Source organism: Passer montanus, unplaced genomic scaffold (assembly GCF_014805655.1).
Source record: "Passer montanus isolate IOZ18808 unplaced genomic scaffold, ASM1480565v1 scaffold69, whole genome shotgun sequence".
Lineage (NCBI taxonomy): Eukaryota > Metazoa > Chordata > Aves > Passeriformes > Passeridae > Passer > Passer montanus.
In genome coordinates, this window is record NW_024372036.1 from 427,072 (window position 1) to 434,669 (window position 7,598).

The following is a 7,598-nucleotide window of genomic DNA, read 5'->3' on the forward strand; positions in this document are numbered from 1 at the left end:
GCAGTCTTGCACCTCCTAATAAAGGCAGTTCACACCAGCAAGGGGAAAGTACACTTATAAAATGCTTTTAAAACAGCTCAAACACTGCTTCGCCAGTGCATTCCTTCAGTGCCTAATAATAATAGTACATTAGCTTCTAATTAAACATGAGGCCACACTCATGAGTCTGTATTTCCATGCTGTCTTTCACAATAACAGGCACCAGCTATGCATTACAGGGAAGGCAGCACAGCTGGCACTAGACAAAAAAAACAACAAAGGATTGCAATGACATGCTGCCAGTATTGGAGTGGGTATTTTTCCCTGTGAACCAGCCTTCCTTGGGGGCAGAAGGGGTGAGTGGGGGTGCTAAACTGGCACTAATGCAGCAATTAGGAATTACTGTTTTGTAAAGGTCTCCTACTGGTGACTTTTCTAGCCCTCTGTGCACTCCTCTGACTTAGCTGAAGTCTCTGGCTGTTGACCTAAAGCTTACAGGCATTTCTTTGTCTCTTTCCAATCTCAGGGGTGTTCTTTAAAGAAAACCCTGTAGGCTTGGGAGGTGGGTTTGAGGTGGTGTGTGACACGGAGGGCTCCATGGAGCTGAGCCTGCTCCAGGTCCCCCAGCTGCTCCCTGGCAGGTGAGAGGGCTGAAAGGTGAACATCAACTCTTCCTTGTCACCTCCAAGATCAGGCAGAGGTTGCTTGCAGGGTTTCTGCAGACACGGTGCTCATCCATTTCCTTTGGAAGTGGATGGCCCCGGGTGACTATTTCAGCCCAGGGAGAAACATAAGAAAAAAACGATACATTGAGATGATGTTCATGACCATAACCTTCACCCTTCCATCTCTAGATGTGGTTTTTCTGCCTGCACAGCTCTGGTGGCACAGTCTGGGTTCCTGCCAGCACCCGCTGGTGCCGTCTCCCCGGGCAGGAGCCCCGGCACGGGGAAGGTGCCTCACACTATCCCCATTCCTGCCCCATTCCTGCCCCATCCCAGCCCCTGGGGCAGACACAGCCCCTGCTGCATTACCTGTCTTTGCAGCAGTTTGTTCCCAGCGCCAGGCAGCTTTATTTACCTGCTGCTGTGTTTGTACAGGCCTCGAGAGGACTCGACAAGCCTGCGGTTCAAACACGCTGCTGCTGCTGCTGGAGGTGGTGGAGAGGGGAGAGAATTGCTGGCTGATTGCAAAGAGGCCCCGAGGCAAACCTCAGCCCTTTCATTCCTGCCTCCTCTCCTCTCTTGCACCACCTTGGCTCCACTCTACATCAGGCTTGCAAGAAAAACAAGGCGTGTGGGAGCTGCTCTGCAAGGCCTCCCTTAGCAGAGAGCTCTGGAGGAGGGGACATCTCCTCTCCCCCACACTCCTTTAACCCCGAATGGGTGGCATGGGGTGCAGAACAGCTCATGGGTGTCTCCAAAAATCCCAGGCAAAGCCTCCAGGTGCTGAAGTGCTCATGGGGAGCAAGGCTGTGTTACCTCCCTGGCTGTCTCCGGGCTCAGCTGTTGATCAGATCCCATTGTTCCTGTGTTTTGGGGAGGAAGGATCCAGCCTTTCCCCTTCCTTGACTTTTGATGTGTTTCTTTGGAAGAGACCCACACAAGCATGGAAGACAGAGCAGTGGGTCCTTCAGACACCAGCCCTGGGGTCAGGGGGTTGAGGGAAGATGCCCAGCTGCACTTTGCCTGTCCTGTTCTTTGTCCAAAACCACCTGAAAGCACATCCAGGTCTCTGCATGAAGCCTGTAACAGCTTTGGCCACACCACTTTGGTATTGGAGAGGGATGGATCATTCACAGCACTGCTCCACTGCCTCCCCTCTCCCTCTTCTGGGACGCTCTTTCATCCAGGGCTGTGGTAAAATGCCAAACCCAGGAATCACAGAACTGTTCCGGTTGGAAAAGACTCCAAGATCATCGAGTCGAACCATTTACCCAGCACTGCCATGTCCACTACTACTGCCAGCCGAGCCAGGGAGAGACTCACACCCCAAAGGGAGCGCTGATTAAGCAGGGCAGGGTGAGAGCACAGGAAGCCCTTTCCAGGGGAGGTGGCACAGGCAGATCCCAACACGTCCCGCTGAGCGTCAGGGGGAGACGCGGGGCCGGGAGGGCAGTGAGCTGTGATGGAGAGCAGGGTGGGGAGGCTGTGCCCCGGGGACATCCTGCAGAGGCTGGCATGACACCCAGCTGGGCTGGAAAACTCTCACTGCTGCACCAGAGAAGTCCTGAGCTTACAGAGAAACACTCAGCAGGCACCTGAGGAAGAATAGGATTTAAAATCGCATTATTTACCTGGTGTTTTTGAAATACTGTGGGAGAGGCTTTCAGGCTTTGCTCTGCAGTGATGTAGAGCTAAGACCATTTAATAGCTAATAAAGAGCAACTTGCACAAAAACACCTCGTGTGAGAGACTCGAGTAGAAACATGCAGAAGCGTAAGGCAAACACTACAGCTGTGGCAATGAGAAGGGGGAAGATGTTCTGCACTCTCCCCTGGAAGAGCAGGCAGGAGCCCGTTTGCTCTGCCCCAGAGGCACAGAGTAACCCTTGGCCGTGACAGGAACAAGGGCCGTGGGCCAACTCAGAACATGCACAAGGAGAGAAATCTGCCTGACGAGTCTCCCCCACCCCAGTCTCCACTGCCTGATCAGATCAGAGGAAATAAATCCTGGCAGAGCCAGTTTTCACAGGAGTTCATGCCCTGACCCTGCCTCAACAGGGACCTGGTCCAATACGTTTCCCTTTTATCTATTTAAATAGGATTGCTTGTCTTAGTCCACTAACAGGCAAAACATGCCAAGTCCTGTGCTGAATTACTGATGTCTGCTGTGTTTTAAAACCCCCAGTGAGGCTGGCTTTGCCCCAGCATTGCCTTGCTTTTGCAAAGATGCTTAGCTAGGGGCGTTGTAGGAGGTTTAGCAGGGCACAATTATAACTGACATTGAAAACTTCTATCACAGTAGCTCCATCCAAAAGAACACGTGCAGTAGGGTTTAGGCATTTGCAAAATCAAAGTCTAGACATTTGTGGTGAATATAAAGGCTGACTTCAGCCTAACCTCTGGCAGTCTCCACAGCTCACAAAAGACTACATCTTCCTTTAAAAAAAGATAAGATTTAAAATCTATTGAGCAGACCAGGCCATCCCAACTTGAAGAAGATGCTGGACGCCCTGAGATTAACTCAGCCTGACCACTGACTTTCCAAAGCAGAAAAGCCTTCATTCCCCAGGTCTCAACATAAATCCAGATTCTGATGGTGATTTATTAAAGAAAGGTGTTACTGCTCCATTGTTCACCAAGCCAAACTGCTCTCAGGATCATCTCTGTTCTCCCCTTATCCTCAGGGCTCCTGACACATTTCTCACTGCACCAATTCCCAGGGATGAAGTTTGCTTTAGTGCAGCAAACCAGGACAGCCAGTGCAGCTGCAAAGTTCAGGTCACAAGTACAACCCACAGTCTGCACCTCCCTCCCTTTCACCTGTGTTTTCTCTGCCAAAAATGTCCCAGCTGTAGGTAATTTCCAAAGCAAAAATCTTTGCAGAATTGCAAACTGAGGGGCTCACTTCCCATCCTTGTCTCTGCCAGCTTGGAGAATGAGAGAGCTGCAGAACTGCTCCTGGCATCCCCGTGGCCATGCCAAGGACACAGCCCCACACCTGCTTTCAGCACAGCACCCTGTGTTTCCTTCCCAAAGGCCTGCCAGGATGAGGCAGCCCTGCAGCAGCCCTGCAGCAGCCCTTTGCCCCGGGTGGCAGCTGGCTCCAGCTCATGGGGCTGGCTGGGCTTTGCCAGCCAGTTTTTGGCAGGAAGGTGGTGTTGAAGATGCCACTGGACTTTATCCATTCATTTCTCCTCATTAGTAACCAAAACAGCCACTGGAGCCAGGGTGAAGCCCGATGGTGAAGGGTGTTGTTAATGAGCTGTGCTGGCAAGCACACCCAGCAGAGAGAAAGGGCTGGGGAGTCATCGTGGCTCAGAACCAGCCTGTGCCACTGGGGAAGCTGAGGCATACCCTGATCCTCCCCCTCCTCCCTCTGAGCTTCCCTTCCCTCTCAATTAGCTGAGAGGTAACTCAACTCCTCCTTCCTGGAGGAGTTAAAAGAAACAATAAACTAAAAGGCCAGCAAATGTGGAGGACTACACCAGCCTCGCCCTGCTGGCAAAGGCTTGTCCCTAGAGGAGGTTCCCTTTTTCCCCCCAATATGTGGGTGCTGGCAGCAGAAGGGAAGCAGGGCTGGCTTGGGGTCAGGCAGAGGGTGCAGTCCCCTGGCACAAGCTCACCCTTGCAAAGGGACTGTTCTGCTCCACAGCATTTCAGGACTATGCTGACACTCTCCAGCCTGAAGCGAGCCAAGAAAAGGTGCTTCAGGGGAAGTTGTCATTCCTTTAACAACAACAGCCTGTTTCCAAGGCTGGAAAGAAGATTTTATGCATCTGACTCTCAAAACCAGAGGGATGCTGACCTATGGGACTTGGCCAGCATTGTGTGTGATGCCTGCAGACATCTGGAACTGCTCCTTCAAACGCCACCTCCTCTGCTCCCTCCTGGCCCACACTGCAGCACCCTGCTCCAGCCAATGCTCTGCAGCATCCAGAAAAACGTGTAAAGTCAGGTTGTTTCCACGTAAAATTCCCAGAACTGCTCTGAGGTGTGCCACAAAGGCCTCCAGGGCATGCCACTGCTTTGTCCCCTCTGTGAGCTGGCAGGCAGGGCTCTCCCAGTGTCACAAGCTGGCACGAGGCTCACAACAAGGCAATGGGACCTGCAGGGAAGCACCCAGCCCACTGATCAACCCCATCTGGGCTCTTTCCGAGGAATCAGCGGGACAGGGTGGGGCTGGGTGAGGTAGGAAGCAATAGGGATGGGATCTCGAGCCATTCCAGCTTTTTGGAGCGGCTCTTTCCTCGCTGCCCTCACAGGGACAGCCGGGTGGCCGTGCCCCTCCCTGCACAGGCACACACCTGTGCTCACTCATGCAACACTCATTCTTGTTTTTACACTGAAAATTCTCCACTTCTCAGGGCAGGGAGCTCTCAGAGCACCACATCCACCAAACACCCCCAGCACAGGCTGCTCACAGAGAGGGGCATCACTCTCTGCTTCCAGGGGCAGGCTAAAACACGAGGATGGGGATGGCAGTGGCTCATCTCTGCTTGTGCAGTGCATGGTCCCACAGCAGCCTGCAGCTCTCCCCTTTGGCTACTCCATCCCAGCTCCCTGAGGTCTATCAGAGCATCCACGGGGCTAAAAGCTGCCTCAGGGTGTGTCCCTGGAGGCTGACAAAGGTTGGAGTTAGACACATCACAGCCCCATAATCCACTCCTGCTGTCAGAGAGGAAGCAAATCCCATCTGCAAAGAAAGAGGAAAAAACACCCACTTCCTCAGCCATGAACATTGGTGTGGTTGTTCCCAGCTCAGAAAGCACAATCTGGGTGAGACCAGCATTCCTCAAATTCGGTTTTGCCTCAAGAGTTTGCTGTGTTAAAAGCCCAAGGAAAAAATCAAATCATAATTCCTCTCTAAGAAGTTAGGAAACCCCAGTGCTCACAGGGAAAATGCCTTCCACATCCCAGTCACTTATCACAGTGTCCACTTTATCAATAGTAAATATTTAAATATTTCCAGAATCTTACACTGCTCTTCAGTTACCTTTTTAAAAATTATTAATAGATACATATGTATTGTTATACATATTCAGACACATAAATAGATATGTGTGTGCATATATACATTAAAATACATTTAAAAAATCCTTGAAAGCATTTATTTGACAAGTCTAAGGGCATCCTGCCTTTAGATTCTGCTTCTACCTCCTCTTGTCATATTTAATAATATGACAAGATATCCTCTGGTCATATTTAATCATATTCAATAAGTCATGTTTACCTTATTTTTAGCAGTCACATGAGACAGGATACAAACTCCTACTGCTTCCCCTACAATGCTACTTGTTGACAACAGCTCCACCCCTATCCCATCCCAACAACCCAAATCCAAACCCAGGTGCAAGGACTTGGGTCCAAAATGGTACATGAGGCTGCTGCTCCTGCATCACCCAAAAATAAAGGAGCTGCAAGTACCTTACTTACTTCTGGCCTCACCTCTTTCCAGGGCTTTACTGTGGTTTATTTGTGCCAGGCTGGATGGGGCTCTGAGCAATCTGCTCCAGTGGAAGGTGTCCCTGCCCATGGCAGTGGGGTTGGAGCTGGATGATCTTTAAGATTCCTTCCAACCCAAACCATTCTATGACTCCTCCCCTTGTCCCCCAGCTGCCTTCTTCACCATATTTTAATAACTGTTGCTCCTCTAAGGGTCATTCTTTGGCCCACAAAGAAGTGTTTTACCAAGTATTTCTTACTTCCACTGCAGATATACCCGTGCACACACAGGGTGGGCAGTTACAGAGCTACACTGCTTTTTATCAAGCCTCTTCCTGCCCTTCTGCTGTTTTCCCAAGCTCTGCTTGTTTCCCCAGGTCTTGAATGTCTCCCAGAATAACAAAATTCACCAGAGACCAAGATGCAAGGGGCAAAAACTTCCAGCCAAGTGGATGAAATCTCCCAGCAAAGTCAGGTTTATATATCTCAGCTAAAACTGTCCCCTTGCCCCTGGTGAGTGCCAGGGGCTCTGTGCCAAGCCCTGGCCACTCCTCACCAGCCACTTGTCGTGCCAGAGGATTATAGCTTCCTCGAAGGCCTCCTGAGAGGCTTCAATTATCTTCCTTGATCAGATATCAAAGCTCCTGTGCCAGCAGCAGACCCAGCTGCGGGAAGAGTCGCTCCTGAGCAAGGCACTGGGTGTCCTGCAGGGACAGACAGCCCCTCAGCTCAGCTACACAGAAAGTTCAGTTCCTTGAGAGGTCTGTTCTGGGAGAGGCCCAGCCCAGCTCTTGAGAGATGCTGGAGTGTGGCACTCACATTCTCTAGACACCTTTGCCCAAGGTTTTTCTCCTGGGAAGCTGAAAAGCAGCAAGAGGCCTCAGAGAAAAGGGAAACAATTCTTATCTCGTTTGCTTCTCCTGTGTTGTGCTCATGTGGAATGTGTTTGGAGATTGTTTACCCACAGGTGATTGTTTCATTGGACTCTGGTGTGAGTTATTTTCACTCATTGGCCAATTGGGGCCAAGCTGTGTCGGGACTCTGGAAAGTCACAAGTTTTCATTATTACCTTTTCAGCCTTCTGCAAGTATGTTTTCTGTATTCTTTAGTATAGTATAGTATTCTTTAATATGATATAGTATAATAAAGTAATAAATTAGCCTTCTGAGAACATGGAGTCAGATCCATCATTCCTGCCTTCATTGGGGCATCCCTGCAAATAAAACACTGGGGCTTTGGGGGCAGCCCTGCTGCTCCCCAAGAAACCATGAGAGCTGAGTGAAATCATTGGTGCTGCTGGAAAAACCTGCCAGAAGGCCAGAGCCAGCCTCAGTTTTTGGGTTTGGCTCCCCCTCCAGTGCTTTTAACTCCTTAAAGCTCTTCCTGAACAGCCAATCCAATCCTGCAGTTTTGCCCAAAAGGCATTTGGCTGACAGCAGGAAGTTAAGATGTCAGTACAAACACATTTGATGCCAGCAGAGTTTGGCTGCAGATCCAACTTGTGACACAATTA

General features: G+C 50.5%; 1 long non-coding RNA gene across 1 annotated transcript; it reads right to left on the reverse strand.

Annotated features, from left to right (window-relative positions):
* Window positions 1-449: 449 nt before the first annotated feature.
* LOC120511901 lies at window positions 450-5,974 on the reverse strand. Its single transcript, XR_005629862.1, has 2 exons — window positions 5,874-5,974; window positions 450-2,239 (listed from the first exon to the last, which is right to left on the reverse strand). It is a non-coding gene; the product is annotated as an uncharacterized LOC120511901 (long non-coding RNA).
* Between the last annotated feature and the right edge of the window lie 1,624 nt (window positions 5,975-7,598).